This window comes from Ursus arctos, unplaced genomic scaffold (genome assembly GCF_023065955.2).
Source record: "Ursus arctos isolate Adak ecotype North America unplaced genomic scaffold, UrsArc2.0 scaffold_20, whole genome shotgun sequence".
In the NCBI taxonomy this organism is placed as follows: Eukaryota; Metazoa; Chordata; class Mammalia; order Carnivora; family Ursidae; genus Ursus; species Ursus arctos.
The window spans coordinates 46,166,992-46,188,578 of record NW_026622875.1 but is presented as its reverse complement, the minus strand read 5'-3'; the positions used below and the strand labels follow the sequence as shown (position 1 = coordinate 46,188,578).

Below are 21,587 nucleotides of genomic sequence, written 5' to 3'. Positions count from 1 at the left end.
CTTCCCCCCCACACTCCAAATCTGGGTGAGACCTGTGATTTGTTCTGGCCAATAGAATATGACAGAAATGACTGTGTGTAAGTTTCAAGTCCTGACCTCGTGCATTTTCCCTCTCTTGGACTCTTGCCCTGTCACCGTGTGACCAAGCCTGGGCTGGCCTGTTGGATGACAACAATGTACCAAAGGCCTTGTAAGTTTTCCAGCCCCCAGCAGACCACAGATTAATGAGTGACACCAGCTGAGATGAGCCGAACCAGACACAGATCTGCCAAGCCACTCAACCAATGACAAAGACACATGAAAATCAATGACTGTTGTTTTAAGCCACGGAGTTTGGGGTGGTTTACTGCAAAGTGTAACTAACTGACACCCCCCCCCCCAGGAGTACTACGCAGCAATTAGAATGAACAGAATACATGGGTCCATAGCACGATGATTGATTGTAACAAACATAGAGCTAACTGGAAAAGGGACTGAATGAGATGACTAATGCAAATATAACTGTGTTACGGTAGCCATCCAAATCAGTAATGCGTATTTTATTTTTAAAAAACCATGCAAAACTAAAGAGTCACGTTTAACCCATAAACACGGTTGCCAATGGTGTGGTGGGAATGGAGGGACAAATGGGGAAACGACCTGAGGGCTCACGCGCACCCATGATAAGGGTGTGACCTGAGGAGTACCTGCACTGAGTGATGCCCACTCCCCCCGGTAAGCTCCAGCCCAGAGCCGCCTCCTCCTTAGAGCCTGCGGCACCATCTTCTCTCAGGTAAGGAAGCTCGTAAGAGAATAAGGAAGTGCATTACCCCAGTCTTGTGTCTACAGGTCTGTCTTCCTAACGAGACGGCAGCTCTGAGTGTGGAGTCAATTTTCTCGGAACACCCGGCGCCCACACGGCAATCCCCTGCACACACTGGTAAACAACTCGATCATTCTGTAAAGGAGTTTCCAACCCTGGCACTCCCGACATTCTGGACCTGACATTTCTTTGTCGTTGACAGCTGTGTGTGTGGAGGGGGCAGCGCTCCGAGTCCTATAGGATGTTTAGCTGCGTCCCCGGCCTCTGCTCACTCGATGCCAATAGAGCCCTCCCAGCTTGACAGTCAAAAATGTCTCCAGACGTTGCCATCTGTTCCCTGATGGTCAAAATCACTCCCTGGTTGGGAAGCCCTGACAATAAAGGCTTGGGCTACACGATGCTACAATTCTGAGACGGCACCCTGGAAACGTTGAATGAGTTTGACACAGATACTGTTAGAGCTCGCTCCAATGACATCGTTCTGTCCATAGTCCTTCCCGGGGAGGACCGAGATGACCGACACTCTTCCTTCTTCGATGGCTCTCACCCAGCAGCCCCAAACTGCTTTAGCTCGCTACCCTACGGGGAAACATGCAATGGAGAATTCACGGGAGTTTTCACAACCGCACAGAAATAGTTCTCCTTATAAGTTTTAGCTAAACCTTTTCTCTGCAAAGTGTAAATCTGTGTCTTTAAGTCCACGAGACAGGGGGCTAATTTTTCTCTGTTACACTGCACAGGCGATGAACCGGCTGCGGCGGCTGAAGCAGACATTCCCGCTCCAGGCTATTAACGAAAACATGAAAACCAATGTGTAACCAAGCTAAAAGAATTCTGGCTTATTTCTCTTGTGTGTGCCACCGCGGCGAACATCAGGCATTTTAATAACCTCATTCAGACCGTCAGTAATCATGGCAGGCTACCGACTCCAGACAAGTATTTGCCTTGAAGGCCTCTCTACGGACAGACAGAGCCGAACTACGCTACTTTTGTTCATATAGATGGAGTGTAACGATCTGGAAAACACAGAGCACTCACATCATTCACTTCTTGCAATTATACAAGTAAGGATGGTTCTACAAAGATCTGACTGGATACTCGTCCTTTATATTTTCACTTTCGCCCTCTGCCACTTCCAACTTCGAATCAAAATAATGCTAAGATCATCAGGGGATGCCTAAATCGGTGGGTGAAAGGTTGTCACATGGTCTCAAAACATGTCCTCACAGACTTATTATAAGTGAGAAGGTCCCTTTTACAAGATCCGGCAGATATCCCTGTGACCAAGTGACCAAACAGTGGCACCAAACTGGAAACAACCTGCTAACATCTGCCTCCTGGTGTGACAGGATCAGAAATGTCCAGCACCACCTAGGTCTTTTTTTGTCCAAACTGTCTAATGTGAACAATCACCATGAGGACACAGATAAACCAGGCTGTGGAACATTCTAGAAGAAAATGGCTAGGCTTCTTCTAAAATGTCAATGTCATAAGGCAAGAAAAGGCTGGGGACTTTCCCAGATTAAAAGTGACTAAAAAGACATGGCAACCAAATGCAATTTATAGATCGTGATTGGATCCTTGAACAAAAAGTCGGGGTAAGTGGCATTTTGGGAAATCTGAATAGGGGCTGCATTATACAGCATTAAATCAATGCTAAATTCCTCCAGTGTGATGAAGGTATTGTGATTGTATAAGACAGCATCTTTGTTCTTCGGAGATATAAACTGAAGTATTTAGGGAGTAAGCATCATGTCTGCAATTTACTTCACACTGACTGAGCAATAACAAAAATAAATGAACACACACACACACACAAACACAAAGGGAAACAGAGCAAATGTTAGCAGGCAAATGCAAAGGAAGGAGTCTACAAAATTTAAGTGAGGGAGAATGAATTGTTCTTTCAGTTTTCCTATAGATTTGAAAGTTTTCAAAATTAAAGCTGGGGGAGGAGCAGAGAACACCAGGTACAGATCTGCTGCTATGAGTATGTAATCAAGCCGGAATGCTTCAGAGATGCACTGCACAGCGGGAAAAGGTATTAAGAACCAAATATTAGGGGCACCTGGGTGGCTCAGTTGGTTAAGCGTCTGCCTTCGGCTCAGGACATGATCTCAGGGTCCTGGGATCCAGTCCCGCATCAGGCTCCCTGCTCAGCAGGGGAGTCTCCTTCTCCCTCTCCCTCTGCCCCTGCTTGCGCTCTCTCTCTTGCTCACTCTCTCTCTCAAATACATAAAATCTTTAAAAAAAATAAAAAATAAATTTATTTTAAAAAGAACCAAATATTATATTCTGCCTGAAATCTGAAGTAACTTGAGTTACTTTGTTTGGAAGCATAAGATTAAAAAAAAAAATCCCTGAATCCAATCCAACATGTTTTGACTCTGTTGTCACATTAAGAATGAACTGAAATCAGAAGTTTTGATGAATCAGAGCTCTTAAAAACCCTAGAAATTTCTCATCGATATGATAATGGGCTTGAAGATTTATGCACACACCAAATGAATCCCAGGCAAAGATTAAAGTAATCTTTGTAATTTGCTAACGCAAATGCTCTCAAGGGAATGTAGAGAAATCTTGCCAGGAAAGGCCTGCACTTGCAGCAAGCAGTAATTATCAGCAATTTAGAATAAGATGACAACGATTTTCTTCAGTAAACCTTACTTATTCACAACCTGAATTTATTTTGGACTTTGGACTTGTGCAATTTGGACATTCAGTTTAGAGTTCACGTAATAGTCAACAAGAACAGTTTGCTACAAAAAGAAGAAAGCCGCACAACTGAGCATGTGGTTGTCTGCAAAGGGGTTAGTGAGGAAAAATTAGTTTAATATTTTAATACGGCCACTTGGGTGTTAAAACTTTGACACCGGGTCCTTCACACCAAACGCCCAGGTCCCTTTGTTCAAATTTAGCAAGCAGTCTCTTTGTGTCTGGGGTCTCAAAAGAAGATCCTGAAGTTAAGGGAAAACTTGGTGGGGGTGTATGGGGTGGGACTGGGGGGGGGCCCTGAGGAGGGTGCGGGTGTGCGCGCACATGCACACATGTTATGAGAAATGGGACCTTCACTTTCCTCAGTTCTCAACAGATCCCTGACCTCCCAAAAAGGTTAGAGCCAATGCCTTTTGAGATTTGCTATAATCTCTTCCCAGGGCTTGAAATACCCAGGGAATTTCAAGCACCCACAAGTGTACTTTTACATTCAAAGGGGCCTCTGACCCCTTATCTTCTATTGCCATCTCTTTCACCAACAAGCTGGCTTGTCAGGAGGCCAACCTGCTCTTTTGGAGCTCTGTTTCATCGTTTCCTCCCTTAGCCAAGGAAATCTTTGCTCTCAGACTTAAAACCCACTTTGCACAGGGAAGTGACCCTAAAGTCTAAGCAACAGAAAGATCCTGTTGGAGGCACTTGGCACCATAACCCGAACAGCAAACAAAGGCAGGCGGCTCCATTCTGTACTTTTCCACCACGACTTGTTCCAAGTCGAGAATTTACTTGCAAGTGGTTATCTTTTATAGATTATTTTACTATAGATGGTATTTAATTTTTTTTATAAGAGCGTCTTTTATAGCTTTTATAAAAAAAGAAGTCAAATCTGGAAATCTAGATTCTGAACACAGACTATGCTTACTTAGGAAAAAAAAAATTAGGAAATCAGTGACCACTCCATTCCACCAAATGGAATTTGAGTCTATTTTTGGTTGTGAAATTTCAGCGCCAGAAAAAGTATCCGTGACTATGGAGTGCAAGCTGTTCATTTTACTACGCAAAAATAAAAGTTCTGTGATACCCAATGTCACATAGTCAGTTGGTCACAGACTCAAAACGACAAACCTCTTCACACCCAGTCCAATGGTCTCTGGGACCTCACCTGGCTTCTTCACGTTAAGGCCTTCTGAAAGAAAAAAGTCCTTTCCTTCTTTCTAAAAATATTACCAGTGGCTAAGAACCTCTGACTGGAAACGAAATCGTGCCAGAAAATTGGATGAGATGTCAAGCACCCCCAGGGCATTGTCCCCACTCTGCTGGGAGGAGCAACACTCCAACCCTGCCAAGTCCAAGTGGGCACAAGAGGGGACCCCACCTGCCCTGTTTGCCCCCCTTCATCCACCTTCACTCTCCCTCGACCACTTCCTGCATTTAATTGGCAGGAGGGACGATGAGGTGTAAACCCTTTACGCTTATACTGAATGACTGATTGAGTGGCCCCGTTCTTAGTTCTAAAAATCAATGAACTGAATTTAATACATCGTTCAAAATGTTCCACATATTTTTGGTCAATGTGGCTGTCTAACTATCATTTTCAAAACGTTAAATATTTGACTCTCATATAAATACACAGACGCGCATGACAGATTGATTTAACTTACTGATGATGGCATCAACAGGATGTCAAAACTGGCCCAAAGGGGGTTATAAAAACCTAAGTGAAGGAAGGAACCTGTGGAAAACTGAATGCTCGAAAAGACAGGAAATGGAGGTACAAAACTAAGTTCATGTGCTGCAGGCCGTAAAGTCAAACCCTTCGCGGTCCTTTTCTACCTGGGAGAAATCAGCTGCATCTCAACTGGACAAAAATCATTTGCAACTTATTAATAACAGCCATCTGTTTTCATAGCCCCTGTGAGTGAAGAAGGATATTTAAAATTTTAAATGGCTGAAAAAAAAATTTTTTTTTATTATTTATTATTTATTTGACAGAGATAGAGACAGCCAGCGAGAGAGGGAACACAAGCAGGGGGAGTGGGAGAGGAAGAAGCAGGCTCATAGCAGAGAAGCCTGACGTGGGGCTCGATCCCAGAACGCCGGGATCACACCCTGAGCCGAAGGCAGACGCTTAACCGCTGTGCCACCCAGGCGCCCCTAAATGGCTGAAAAAAATTTAAAAAGATTTCATGACACATGAAAATCATGTTAAATCCCAATGTCAATGCCCACGAATAAAGTTTTATTGGAACACTGTCACATGCATTTGTTGATGTCTTACCCACGGCTGCTTTCACAATACACCGGAGGAGCTGAGTAGTTACCACAGAGACCCTATGGCCTGCAAAGCCTAAAATATTTACTATCTGGCACTTCACAGAAAAAAAATTGCTGACTTCTGCCCTAGAACATCAGGTGATCTTCAGCGAACTTGTTAAAAACAATGTTCTAGAAGAATACTAAAAGGGCACTCACTAATCTTTTCTTGCCTTATTTCCAACATTGAGATAATTTTTTTTTTTTTAATGCCTTTCTAACAATCTATGTGTGCTTTTCCCCTTGGGTCAATGACTCCTGTAGAAGGGAAACCTATCTCCAGAGTAGGGAGAGCGGAGGAGATAGAAGTCTGGCATTCCAAGGTGTTTACAAAATATAGGGTAACCTAAGCCCATATTTTCGTTGATTCAAACCAATGTTCTCTCTTAAATTCTTGTCCGAAAAGGAGGGGTAGAAAGAAAAACATTTACATTTAGAAATGGTGCCTTGACATTCTCTCACTTCCTACTATATATCCAGGCCCACAGAATATTCTGTATGGAAACAGCACTCTTTGAGATGTGACCCTCATCTGATGCGGGGCTGGATGATAAGAGAGCAAATAAAAATATGAAATCAGGATTGTTTTAATAAGTGGAGGCTGAATGTAAGGAAAATTCCTAGCTAGGGTCTCCCTGGAAACACGCCAAGAGTTCTTATTCTGAAAAAAAATTTTTAAGACAAGGAAAGATTTCAAAAGCAAAAAGTCACATGTCAACAGCATTTCTCATATTTTAGATATTCTAATATCCACAGAAAGCCTGTAGTCAGTTAGGAGATTATAAAGATTTTGTTGGAATTCTATGAGCAATGAACACGGCTAATGACCATGAACCCTGCTGGAGAACACAAACCAGACCTCTTTGCCCTTGAGTTTCTCACCATCTTGACTTTTAAAATGTTATTCTTATCCAGAGCTCCTTCATAAACAAACACTTCAGGTCCTTAAATTAGTACCCGAATGATTTCCCCAATTCCTTCCCACATACAGATCTTATTTTCCTACACACAGGCCTTTATTTTCAACTGCCAAATCCCCCCGAGTTTAAGAATTTTATTTTTCCTTAACTCCCACAGCTGGTAATTAAATGTTCCTCCAGATAAGGCTGGTGCACAATAGAAGAAATTGTTATCTTTCACCGTTTTGCACAAGATGCTGTGATGATACTGCTGGGTTTCAGACAGACAGAGCAGCCTAGAATGTCCATCCCAGCCGCAAACTGGGCTGACGGGGGCTGGGGTATTCTCTGTGTGAGGCCACCATTTACTCCACAACAGGAGTTTTTAGTCACAGATGTTGGCTCACAGAAGAGAATGGCTTTGCTCAAATCTAGGTAGACTGCATCAACTCAAGGTGAGGAAATGGTGTGATCTCTCTTCATAAGCAGAGAGCAATTCTCCTAAAATCATCTTCTTACATTAACACATAATAGGATTTATTCTCTCTGTTCAGTGGCTAGACCACAAATCTTCCAGGAAACAACCATCTTTTGGGAGCAAACACATAGATGGTGAGTTGAAAAGGTTAACCTCATGATGGCTTATCAAAATAATTACAATGTAAGGGGCACCTTGGGGAGCTCAGTCGGTTAAATGTCTGACTCATGATCTCAGGTCTTGATCACAGGGTCATGAGCTTGAGTCCCACGTTGGGCTCCACGCTGGGTGTGGAGCCTTCTTAGGGGAAAAAAAAAAAAAAGGATCATCCTTAAAAAGAAAAAACATTAGGGGCACCTAGGTGGCTCAGCCAGTTAAGCGGCTGCCTTCGGCTCAGATCATGATCCCAGAGTCCTGGAATCAAGCCCCGCATCAGGCTCCTTGCTCAGCAGAGACCCTGCTTCTCCCTCTGTCCCTCACCCGGCTCGTGCTCTCTCTCTCTCTCTCTCAAATAAATAAATAAATAAATAAAATCTTTAAAAAAAAAAATTAAAATGTAAACAGTATGGTGGGCTGCTCTGCTGCCCTCTACTGGCAAGGTTCAGGACCAACAGACACACAAAGGCACACTAAGGGGTGCACACACACGCCCCTCCTGTCCCCTGTGTTTGAATTAGGCACTGCTCTTCCTGGGGAAAAAAAAAAAACCTGGATGGGAAAGGCAGGGGCCTGACCTATGGAACCTCAAGTCTGGCAGGAACTCGTGAAGCAACACAGCTAATTATGCAACCCTAAGGGCACCATTCCCATGGAATACAATGACAACAGAGCCCTCAGAGTTAAGCAACTCTACAGCCCCAGTAGGTCATTTAATAAAGACTCCAGAAGAATATGTGATCTCTCAAGGGTCATCAGACCAGTAATGGAGCCAGAAGCAGAACATGTTGCCTATCTCAAGGGAGTGGCAAAGAAAAACCAGACTCCCACGAAGGAAAACAGGTTCCAACGGGGCTGACTTGAATAAAAAAGACAAGTCAGAACAAGTACCCATGGCGCATTCTAGGCTTTGACTATCCATCTGTCCATCCAACACTCATCGGTACTCATTGTGGACAGACTATAGGATGAGAGAGACAAACACATCCCTACTCCCAGGAGGGCTTCACAATTAGAGAGACTGAGACAAGTAAACTTGCAATTTCAAAATAAGGCTGTGGAAGTCTGCAGAGAAGGAAATCCTGATTATTACTAAAACACAAGCCTGGCATGTGACCCAGACTGAGGGATGGGGGGATCAGGAACAGCTTCCCGAAGGAAGTGACATCTAACGGACACCAGAAGAACACTGGCCAGGGGCAGCAGGCAAGGAAACTATTCCAGGCAAATAGAACGGCATGCACAAAGCCCAGACGTGAGACAGCACAGGGCATTCTAGAACATAGAGGGCCAGTGGAGCTGAAGCCTGTGCAGGGATCAGGGACAGGCAAACTGGCAGGTAACAGACAAGGCTGAAAAGTAGGCGGGCCCCAGAAGGAGGCTGGACGGCATCGCTTTGGAGGGGTTCGAGCAGAGGGCAGACATTAATAGGTCCAGCTTTGTATTTCTCCCATCAGACTGGGCACCAAGGAGGTTCTGCAAAAAGCAGTCATCATTCGGGCCCCTAGGGAACTTACCATGCAATAAAGAAGAAATGAATAATTCTTGAAGCAATTAACAAAAATGATGATGCTACAGGATTTCAGAAATGGTATCGAATAGATGTATCTGTACTTACTAGGTATCGTTCATTTCTGTTAATTGTCACCACAACTGAATGTAAGCCACACAGGAAGGGATTTTTGTCTCTTTTCACCACTAAATCCTCAGTTCTGAGATCAGTGCCTGGAATACAATAGGTGCTCAAGTACGTGCTGAATAAATTACTATTCATTTTATAGAAAGAGGTTTTTTTGTGTTTTTTTAAAGAATAGATGTGATACCTTTATTTACTGTGTGCAAGAGTACATGGAAGACACTGTAGAAAACAAATGGATGAAACTGCTTTGGGGGGGCAGGCATTTATTAAATGCCTATATGCTGCTGCATACGTCATGTGGGTTCTCTGGTTACTCTTCTCCATAATCTTACAAGGAAGCATTGTTCCCATTTTACAGGCACAGAAAGTGAGGCTTAGAATTGGGTTTGTTTTTTTTTTAAGATTGTATTTATTTATTTGACAGAGAGAGAGAGCACAAGCTTGGGGAGCTGCGCAGCAAGAGGGAGAAGCAGGCTCCCTACTGAGCAGGGAGCCCAGTGCAGGGCTGGATCCCAGCACTCTGGGATCATGACCTGAGCTGAAGGCAGATGATTAACCGACTGAGCCACCTAGGCGCCCCAACTGAGGCTCAGAGTTCAGAAATTTGACCATAGACATATAGATGGTAAGTGGCAAAGCTGGAATTCAAAACCAGACCTGTGTGACGTCGGACTCCCACCTGACTCCGGGCAACATGACAGCCCTGTGAGGGGCAATAGCACAAGGCAACTGGGGTAAGCCAGAGGGGAGATGGAGGAGGAAATGACTGCAACATGGGGTAGAAAGCAGAATTGAGAATCGAGAAGCTTCTCAAAGGAGAGAGCACTGGGAAGCCTCAAAGAACAGTGAAAAACTCGAAAGTAAGGAGGAAGAGCGTTCCTAGTGGAGGGCATGGCAAGGGCAGAGGCCCCCAACCAGACCGGTGTAGGGTACCTGCCACTCAGGGGAAAGCAGAGCAGGTTTCCCTGAGCTCCTGCTCAGAATGAACAAGACTATGAAAATAAACGCAGTGCTCGTCTATTAGGGAACACGAAGCATGTCTCATCTACAGAACTGGCGAGAATCCAAAAGGCTTCATAACACGTCTGGTGGGGCCATGGGGAAGCAGGCCGCTCAATCATTGCGGATGGGAGTATCGAAGGTCATGGCCCTTGGGAAGGGGAAATCCGCTGACAGTGCATTTACCCTTGATCCAGAAACCCTGCTTCCGGAGTCTATCCCACAGATAACCCCGCGCAAGGAAGAGCCGAGCACAGCCGGATGACAGCAGACTGAAAAGACATGCCCAACAAGAGGGGACTGGTGGAACCGACTATGACGTCTCCACGGCACGGAACGCCAGGCAGCTGCCAAAGTGAGGACAACCTCCGCGTACTGACCAGGGATCTCTAGGATATCTATACGTGTGAAAGGAAAAAATACAGCTAGACATCTCAGGAAGAGGAGCTGCGTACAGCTGACCCTTGAATAACGCAGGGGTTCAGGGCACTGACCCCGACATAGTCAAAAATCTGTGTAGAACCGGTGACCCACCCCCCCAAAACTTACCCACTAATAGCCGACTATTGACCAGGAGCATTACTGATAACATAAACAGCCCATTAACATATATTTTCTATGGCATATGTATTATGGACTATGTTCTCACAAGACAGTTAGAAAAATGTTATTAAGAAAATCGTAAGAAAAATACATTTACAGTACTGTTCTGTATTTGTTGAAGGAAGTCTAAGTGTAAGTGGACCCACAAAGTTCACACCCGTGTTGTTCAAGGGCCAACTGCACACAGACTGCCACCTTTAAGTGAAAAAGGGGTGGGAAATTAAGATATATATTCGCATTTGCTTCTGTTTGCCTAAAGCAGTGGTTCTCAACCAAGGACAATTTTGCTCCCCAGGGAGCATGTGGCGATGTCTGGAGGCATTTTTGGTTGTCACTGCTTGGGGAGGGGACGGTGGACAGGAGCCTACTAGCATTTGATGTGTAGAGGCCAGGGATGGTAAGCTTCCCACAAGGCACAGAACAGCCACCCACAAGAAGGAATTACCCATCCCCGAATGTCAGTAGTGCTGAGGTAGAGAAATCCCGGCCTACAGAAACAACAGAAGGATAAACTAAAATAATAATAATAATAATAATAATAAAATAAAATAAAAATTTTAAAATTTTAAAAAATTAAAAAAAGAAACTCAAAGTTGCCCTGTGTAAGAGTAAGAGGTGGGGTTCATGGCGGGGGTGGGGTGGGATGGGGACACCAAGAGATCTGTGCTGCTTTTCCAATTCGCCTTTTGTTCCATGTAGACACAGTACCTAGTATACACCTATTTGGAAATTAAGTTGAAGAGAGAAGAAACACAAAGTTGTGATGTATGAGCAGCAGGAGAGCTCCGGCCAGGGAGTCAGAAGCCTGGGTTGGGGATCGAACTCTGTCAGGAACATGCAGTGTGCCCATCTCGAGGCCTCGGCCTTGTCAACTGTGAAGTGTGGCATCTCTGTATGAGGAGCTGATGGTCTCCTCAAGATCTGCTCCAATCTCAAGGTGCCCTGCACCACAGGGGAAGGGGGCGGGGGCAAAATCCAAGGCGATGTGGGTTGAATGAGGGAGGCAGCCTTTCTACCACACACAAACTCAAGCACAGGAATGCTTGGGTTTTTCTGAATACCTGCCTTCCGAGACATGAAATATCCTCTGTTTCCAGACCAGATAGCTAAAAATCAAACCACAGGAGAAAAATCTGGATAGAAGATAATGAGAGCAACAGAGCAACGGAGGGGCTTAAGGACACATAATCTCACCTGATTTATTTTCCCAACATCCAAGAAAAAGTATACGTCCTATGTTTAATCACCAATATGGAAAAACAACAACACAGGCTGGGCATCTTCTCTCCCACTGGCCTTATGTAGAGTAGGGGCAGGGCTGCCTCTGCTGGTCTGGAAAGTAAATTCACAAGAGCGGAGTGTGTTCTAAGGAGACAGAGTTTGAGGAACAGACCTTCCAGAGCCAGGGTCACTGGCTGGTCTTGTCATACACCAGGCAGGTGCTGGGTACCTCAGACCTTTAGGTGGGGAAAGGAAAATTCAAGATATAAGGTTTCCAGATTCATTCCTTTTTCTGGATCCAGCTATGACCGTCCCAGTGAGGCCACCATTCATCCCTGTATTATCATTTGGTAGCATCTGAACTGACATCCCACTTGCTTCACTTCTAGCTCTGTAGCTCTGGTCACTTAATTTCACTGAGCCTTGGTTTCCCCATTTGTAATTTTTACGCCCTCCTCAAATGAGGAAATTAACTTGACAGATTGTCTTAAGGGGATTAAATGAAATGCTTCGAGACCTGTCAACAGTTGACCTTCAACGAATATTCTTCTCTACCCAAACTCATCTTTGCCTCTCACCTCCCATCTATCCTGCAAACTGCAAGAAGAGTAACAAAAACAAAATCTACCTCATATCCCAGCCCTGTTCAGTCTATTTCAGTATTTCTCAAGCTTGAATGGTGTCTGGGTCTCTTTAAAGTGGAAATAATTCTTGAGACAACCTTCAGTCATGGCCAAGTCATGTAATGTCAGTAGGAACAGGACCTAAAGGTACATATTTTACTTATGGTTCCTCCGCAATGAGAAAACCAAATCAAATTTGCAAATTAAATAGAACAAAACAATAAATCCAATGAAATTCAAATCAATATTAGATATTATTAGGTAGTAAGATTTTATGAAACTGGACCACTAATTGCAAGTCAGATATGGTTAGACAGCAGTCATCTTAGTTCTTTTGTGTTTACTATGGCAGTATCATCTAACATATCCTACGTGATAAGAATTCTTCAATCAGGCGTGCCTGGGTGGCCCAGTCGGTTGCCTTCGGCTCAGGTCATGATCTCAGGGTCCTGGGATTGAGCTCCGCATTGGGCTCCCTGCTCACCAGGAAGTCTGCTTCTCCCTCTCCCGCTCCCCATGCTTGTGCTCTCTCTGTCAAATAAATAAATAAAATCTTAAAAAAAAAAAGTATTATTCAATCACTTATTTTCTAGTGGCTGCAAGCTCCTTTCTGGACTGTCACCCAACATGGCCTACACTTGGTCAACTAGACACTTATACAATCAATCAGTCCATTTGTTCTTTTCTCCATAGCCTAGGACGTATTCCTGTAACAGCACCAAGCTGACTACAAACACAAGTGTGTGCCCTGAAGTCACCTGGAGGCCCTTGGGAAAACTCAGAATGTCCAGAATTTGCTTATCACATTAAAATAACACAATTTTTTAAATTCCTAAAGATACAAACACTGACCCTAGCCTAAGAAACACTGCCATTTAGCATTCAGATCAGATCAAAATTTCATCTTCTGGCACCAAAGACCTCTAAATTTGGCTTCAGACTGCTTTACATACAACACATTTTAGAAACAGCTTAAGTGACATGCCCTTATAATTACCCACATAAAATTTTTGTGACTTGAATTATAATTACTTTGAATGTACTTATTTGGGGGAAGAATTGTCATCTTTGTGATATTTATGCTTCTCATTCATGAACATGGTATAGTTTTCCATTTATTTAGATCTTTAGCTTTCAATGAGGTTTCATAGTTTTGCTCCACAAAGGTCATATATAAATTTTAAAAGTCATATTTGCAAACTGTTTGTTGCTTGTATTCAGAAACGGAATTGACTTTGTATTATGATCTTCTATCAAGCAACCTTGCGGAACACTAGAATTCTAATCACTTGTAGATTTTCTTTGTAGATAATTAATATTGACTATGAATAAGGACAGCGTGATTTCTTTCTTTTCAATCCTTATATTTGCTATTTCTTTTTCTTGTTCTACCACACTGGTTAGGGCCTTCAATACTGTGATGAATATACACGGTGATAATGAACACACTTATGTTCCTGATTTCAGATTAGAATGCTTTTAAAGTTTCATCATTAAGTATGCAGCTTGCTGGAGGTTTTTGGTGGTTGGCCCCGCGTTCTCCATGCACCCATTTCAATCAGACTGGCTTTCCTGTTAATATGACATTAAGAGCATATTGGTATCACTGTTAGTATTATTACTTTGGCTAATATTTTGAGCGCCACGGTGCTCAGCACTTACTGTACACCTTCTCTCCTTTCGGATTACCTCTCCTAGTCGGGAAAGACCTAGCTGCTCTTTTTTACTATCCATCCTGAAAGCCCCCTTCCAGATGTCACCTCTTTTAGGAAGCCTTCCCTGACACCATGGTTGTTTGAAGCTTCCTGACTTGCCACGCATTTGGGGAAATGCAATCACAGTTTGTCTTAGAAGCCACAGAGTATACAGCAGACTTCATTCTCACACTTGAGGACCAACAGCCAAATCTTTTTAGTACACACAGTGTTTTTACATAGTGTTAAAATTTTTCCCCCAATTTAAAAAAAAACTGTGGTAAAATACACACCACATGAAATTTACCATCTTAACCATTTTTGAGTACACAGTTCAGTAGTATTGAAGACATTCACTTGTTGTGAAGCCATCACCACCATCCATCTCCAGAACTCTCTTCGTTGTGTAAAACTGAACTCCATACCCATTAAACACTAAACCCCGTTTCCCCTCCCCACAGTCCCTGGCAACCACCATTCTAACCTTCTGTCTGTATTATTTTAACTACTCTAGCTACTTCATCTAAATGGAATCATACAGTACTTATCTTTTTGTAACTGGCTTATTTCACTTAGCATGAGGTCTTAAGGTTCATCCATGTTTTATGCAGCACATCAGAATTTCTTTCCTTTTTAAGTCTGCATGATATTCCACTGTATGTATATACCACATTTTGCTTATCCATTCACCTGTCAATGGACACTCAGGTTGCTTCCATGTTTTAGCTACTGCGATTAATGTTGCTATGAGCATAGATGTGCAAATATCTCCTTAAGACCCTGCTTTCAAATCTTTTGGGATTAAACCCAGAAGTGAAACTGCCGGATCATATGGTAGTTCTATTTTTAATTTTTTTTTTTAAGATTTTATTCATTTATTTGAGACAGAGAGAACACAAGCCAGGGGTGGGGGGATGGAGGGGCAGAAGGAGAGGGAGAGAGAATCTCAAGCAGACTCCCTGCTGAACGTAGAGCCTGACTTCAGGGCTCAACCTCATGATCCTGAGATCATGACCTGAGCCGAAATCAAGAGTTGCACGCTTAACCAACTAAGCCACCCAGGTGCCCTTATTTTTAATTTTTTGAGGAACTGCCTGCCATACTGGGTTTCACAGTGGCCTTACCATTGTACCTTCTCACCAACAAGTACAGCAGTTTGAGAATTTTTTAAGAGAAGGACAGTAAGAAAATTTATATTAAAATTCAGACTATGCCTTCTCTGAAAAATCAGCAGGTCCGCTATTGCTGAGCCTCCCCTTCCTCTCTGGCAGCACTCAGCTGCAGCCAGGAAGCAGTGTCCTGTAGCCAGAAGGTGCAGTCTCTGGCTCACCACACACCCACCGCTCCGTGCTGCCCGGTGACCAGCCTGCTTGTTCATTCATTCTGCCCGCCTGGCCCCTATTTGCAGTGGTGTCGACAACTTCAGGTATGAAGGAAACTGGGAGAGACAAAGGATCAGGACTCTGCTTTGTTCTTGCTGGTAGGACTTTAGGTAAGTCACTAATTCCTTGACTTTTGGTCTCCTCACCAGGAAAAAGGGAGCTAATGGCACGTGCCTCAGTTAGTTTACAGTTGCAGGAAATTCAAATGAGATAGCCCGTTTGGAAAAAACGGCTTTAGAAATGATGGCTGTATTTTCATCTCGTTACCGTCCTGCATGAAAGTCAGTTCCTCAGCTAAAGTCCAAGCCCCTTGAGGGCAGGGGTTCTGTTATCTATCATCTTGTGTTTGCAGACTCCTGGACACAGAGACGTTGTGAAAAGATCATGGGTTGTACAGTCTGGCTGCGTGGCTTCAGATCCCAGGGCTAGCTGTTATCTGGCAAGTGACTTAATCTTCTGGAACCTTAGTTTTATGATCCACAATAAAATGTGTCATGTCAAGTGAATAGTATAGATCACGTGAGTTAAGATTTCATAAATATTTTTTTAAAAGGCCCTCGACAGACTGCCTCTTTCATTGCCAAACCTCAAGCCCAGAACACTGCTGCTTTGTGAGAGTCAGCTGGCATATGAGTGTATTTCCAGCTTCTCTTGTGGTTTTCTCTATAATCCTATCAAGGAAGTCTGATTCAACAGACTTGCACCATCCTTTTTGATCTGGCTGTCTCCATAAGGTAGAGGACACATGGCATAATGTAGATTTTTATTTAACCAATCATTTTTGAAAATATTTATTCTGATTCTATCTAATCAACCTCTAAACACCTTCCAAGAGGCATTTACATATTCCACGAAACTATTATTTCCCTAATGTTCTAATTTAACTTTATTCTGAATTGGCAGAAAATTGGAATTCCTAGCACATACAAAGACAAAATATAAAACTTTACTAGTGGTCTTCACCCAATCAATCTACCTACAACTTATCTGAACACAAAGAAAATAATTCAGCTAGGGGCGCCTGGGTGGCTCAGTCGATTAGGCATCCGACTCTTGATTTCAGCTCAGGTCATGATCTCGGGGTCATGCGATTGAGCCCTGCATTGGGCTCCGTGCTGAGTATGGGATTCTCTGCTTGGGATTCTCCCTCTCCCTCTGCCCCTCTTCCAGTCTCTTTCTTTCTCTTTCAAAAAAAAAAAAAAGAATGAAAGAAAGAAAGAAAAGAAAAGCATTCAGCTAGTAATAATTTAATAGTATTAACAGCTAAAGTGTTTCATGATTTTAAGAGTAAAAACACTATCACTTTGGTCTCCACCCTGTTCCAGAACAAAATATCTGAGAAGTTTAAATAAAACTTGGGGAAAAGATTATGACTACATGTCAAGCTAATTCTGATAAAGACAAAATACTGAAGAAAAACTTCAAACTGAGAGAACTGAGTAGCTCTGTGTATGTGTAAAGAATGGAGACAATCTTACCTTTTTCCATTTGAGGTGGGAAGTCCCTTCCCTCATCTAGGTTTAAATATCACAGAAGGTGCCCAACAAAAATGGTGGGTAAATGTTTGGTACCTTAATATATTGTTTTGTGCCAATTCTCAAACAACCTCTTAATGTACTGGGTGAGTAGAACTATTTTAGGCAGAAAAGGAATTTAAAGGATATTACCTAGCCCAAAATACAAGATGGGAAGCAGCCACAATACATCCTCATTCTGATTTTTAAATGGAGACAAATGAGTTTTAGAGGGTGGAGTGGCCTGCCCAAGCTCATGGAGCTGAAGAGGCTGTTCCAGGGGGTCTGAGCCCAATTCAATTTGACCTTTCCACTAGACAAGTGGAGAACACTCTAGAAGTACCTACAGCAAGAGCATTTTTAAGAATTCACGTGGGGGATGGGGCTTCCAGAGTACAATGCAGACTGGGTTGATTTAGGCCACAGGAGCAGCCTTGCTCCCAGCCCAGAGATGATCCAGGACACAAATCTCCTCTTGTGACGGAACATTAACTTTGCCACCAAAGTGTCTAGTTTCCACAGTGTGTGCGTGAGCCTGTGGCAATATGGAGAACGCACTTGCAGGAAATCGCGGTGCCTGCCATACTGAGCGAGCTGGGGCCTGGAGGCCACGTGGAGCCCACTGCGTAGTTTTGTATGGCCCATGAGCTAAGGGTGTTTTTTATATTTTTTAAATGGCTGGGGGGTAAAAAAAAGAATACCTTGTGATGTGAAAACCATATGTAATTCAAGTCTTCGTGTTCACCAATAAGATTTCATTGGGCCATGATCACATTCACTACATGTTATCTATGATTGCTTTTGTGCTACAGTGGCGAGGGAGTGGGGACAATGACAACAAGGCTGTGCTGCCCCCAGAGCTTAGCACATTGACTGTCTGGTCCTCTACGGAAAGTTTGCTGACCTCTGGAGTGGAGCATCTGCTCTCCAGCAGGCCCTGAGCCTCGCCAACGTTACATACACATGATTCTCCGGAGATCCTGAGCAGGTGGGACTGTTCTCACTGTGACAAGGACGGAACAGTCTCAGAGAGTTTAAATCAGCGGTGCTAACTTCACTCAAACATTTGAGTACAAAAAAAAATGGGTGCTAGGCCTCGTGCTAGGTACTGGAGAATTCGGCAATGAACAAAACAGATCCACTTCCCCTTTCGAGGAGTTTATATTCCAAGCGAAGAAAGGCAACGAGCAAATACGTAGCTTCCAGTCATGGTAAGTGCTAAGAGAAGAGTCACCACTCAGCATGGGGTAGGATGGGAAGGAATCCAGCTCTGTTGCTAGTGACCGGGAGCCCGACGTGGGGCTCAATCCCAGGACCCTGAGACCGTGACCTGAGCGGAAATCAAGGGTCGGCCGTTTAACCAACTGAGCCACCCAGGCACTCCCATGACCCCACTTAAAAAAAAAAAAGTTTCATTTTGAATTAATCATAAACTCACAAGAAGATATAAAAATAGGACAGAAGTCTTCCGTACCCATGGCCCAGCTTCTCGCAACAGCGGTGTCTTACATAACAACAGTGCTTTGCCAAAACCAAGACACGGATACATGCACAGTGTACTTCACTAGTCTACGGAGTCTATGGATTTCACCCACTTTGGCATATAGTCTTTTCTGGGAGGATGGGGGTGTAGATTTGTTCATCATTCCATGCAAGGTGCCTGCTCTTTACTGCTGTATTACATAACCTCGAACAGAACCAGCCCCTGGGGTGTACACAGTTGCCCTGGAAGCACTGTATTTAAGGACTGCTCTCCACCCTCCCTGAGGGTTCTACGCTTCATTCCTGGATCAGGGCAGATGGCCAGAAGGCATGCGCCTACCTAGATTGCCTTAGCCGGGGTCTCTGAGACTCTCCTCCATTCAACTGCCCTTCAGTGACACGCCTTCAACTTCCCCTCCTCCATTCAACTGCCCTTCAGTGACACGCCTTCAACTTCCCCTCTACGAGTAAAGGCCACATGAATTCCGAGAAGTTTCTTCCAAGTTTTCTTGAGAACAAGACTCAGGACACCATTTAACATTCTTGATATAACTGCTCCCACGAGGGGGTGCCTGGCTGGCTCAGTCAGTGGAGAGCGTGACTCTTGATCTTGGGGTTGTGAGTGCAAGGCCCCTGTTGGGTGCAGAGATTACTTAAAAGATAAAATCTTTAAAAAAGTAATAACTACCCCCATGGAAAACTCTCGAAATAGACTTGGGGGACGGAGAAAAACAACTCTCCCTCAAACAATTGCCTGGTTTCTTCTTTTCCCGTAAGGAGAACTGTAACACCATTCATTTATTCAGTAAACTATGTATTGAGTTCCTCCTGTCTTCCAGGTACTGGAGTACAAAGGTGAATCCACACAGTTCGTGGCCTCTGTGAGCTGTGATCACCGACCAGTGTTGAAGCCAGACATGAATCGTCTAGAATGTCTACGAAAATGCCTAGACCCACTTTTAAAATAATGGTATAGAATCAGTTACGTCGATTTTTTCAATAAAAAATACAATGGGGGTGTGGAACCTGGTGGGCTCAGTGGGTGCAGCTCTTGATCTCAGGGCCATGAGTTCGAGCCCTACATTGGGTGTAGAGCCTACTTAATTAAAAAAAAAATGTGATGAATAAAGGAAAAAAATTGTATGCATCATGAGGAAAGGTACAGTGGCCGTAGAGGGGCGGACCCGCCAGCTCATGTCCCTGGGCACGTGTGGCAGGCGGCATGGGGTCCTCCAACAGAGGCCCCGTCCTAGCCCGAGGGCTCCCTTTCCTGCTTCGTCCTGTTTGCTCAGATTTTTTTTTTCCACGCCCGTTTTGTTAAATCTCCGTGTCTATGTGCATGGAGGTTTATAGGTCCTCATATGTCCACACTTCAAACTCTTTTTAGAAAGAAGTGGGCTACAATTACAAATTATTGCGAACCGTCTCAGAAAAAGATGCCAGAGGCACCTCAATATATCTAGAGCACCGTCTTCTGGCCACAAACTAATGGTGTATTTGAGTCTCTGAACGGATTGCCTTCATGTCTTCCTTATTTCGCCTCGGGTACCTCAGCTCTCAGATCGGGGGGATGCGTGCCCATGCGTGAAACACTGCACCTGTCTTTGGTGTCGAGGTAAGTCCTGGGAGCCAGGGGTGCTGCCTATCCCGCCCTGGAGGAGACAGTCCCACACGACGGTCCACTGCCCAGCCTACCACGAGCCTAAAACGGCCCGTGGACGACGGCACGTCAGTGAGCTCCCCCAGCTGCCGCTCCGCGAGCTCCGGCTCACGTCCAGGACAGGGCGCTCACTGCCCTACTGTGCGCTGCGCAGTCTGCGTACGCCTATAGTGGGCGCGAGCCTGGGCTCTGCAAGTCCGAGACGTCTCCAGGCACAGGGCAAGCCCACATCTCCCGCAGCTCCGCATCGTGACTGGTAGAATATTAGCCACACGGGAAGAGCTCAAGGGGCTGTGGTTCTGTCCAAAAAGAAGGAATGTAAATGGCCTTTCCCCGGCGAGAGCCAATTAGCAAAATTTTGCTGTATGACAACTAGACGTCGTAGATAAAACAACACAGACCGTCCCAATGATGGGAAAAAGGAAAGAGAAATTCAGTAACAAGAGCAGGCCCTAGAGAACCATGTCCCTCCTCATGGCTGGAGCTAAGGCCTTTTTTTCAATCTTTTTTCCTTAGGGCTCCTCACCTCCAAGGAACCTTTGCAAAACCACTTTTTTCCTAATGCTCCCCACTCCTCTTCCCATGGAAAAAATTTTTTTTTCCTTAAACATTTACTTAGTGCCTATTATGTGCAAGGAGTTATTTGAAACCCTGGAGATACGGGAATGAACAATACAAATTCTACTCTCATACAGCTCACATTCTAGGGGAAGTAGCAGAACAAAAAAAAAAAAAAAAAGATTGTCATATGGTGATATATGGTATGGAGAAAAGTAAAGTGGAGTGGAGGAGGCCAGAGTGGCTGGAGGGGCTGACCCAGGAGGGGAGTGGGACACGGGGCCGTGCAGATTGAACAGACTTGGGTTCTGACTCCAAATGAGGCAGGAAGTCGCATAATATGACGTACCTTAGAGAACAGACTGGGGGGTCGGAGATGAGGGTACAAGCAAGGAGGCCAGTTAAGAGGCGATCGTCAAGGGGGTGCCTGGATGGCACAGTCAATTAAGCATCTTTTTTCTTTTTTTTTTATTTAAAATCAATTAATTAACATATAAGCATCTGACTCTTGATTTCAGCTCAGGTCCTGGTCTCGGGATCCTGGGATCCAGCACCACCCCCCACAGGCTCTGTGCTGAGTGGGGAGTCTGCATGTCTCCGTCTCCCTCTGCCCCTCCTGCTGCTTGCTCTCACTCTCTCTCAAAAAAATAAGTAAATTTTTAAAAAAGAGGCAACTGTCAAAATAAAACAAGAGAGGATGTTAGTCTGGCTGAGGGTGGAAATACTGGAGGTGGTGAGTACTGATAACATTCTGGGTACATTTTTTTGGAACTTTTTTTCCTAACATAACCAAATCACCACAGTCGCAACTAAAAAAAAAACCAATTAACAATAATTATTTAATATCAATAT

At 44.1% G+C, this 21,587-nt stretch overlaps 1 protein-coding gene across 2 annotated transcripts in view; it reads right to left on the bottom strand.

Moving 5' to 3' along the window:
- Window positions 1-21,587, bottom strand: part of CMTM8 (CKLF like MARVEL transmembrane domain containing 8) — a 114,563-nt gene that overhangs the window by 64,005 nt on the left and 28,971 nt on the right. The gene's annotated exons all lie outside the window — the stretch shown is intronic.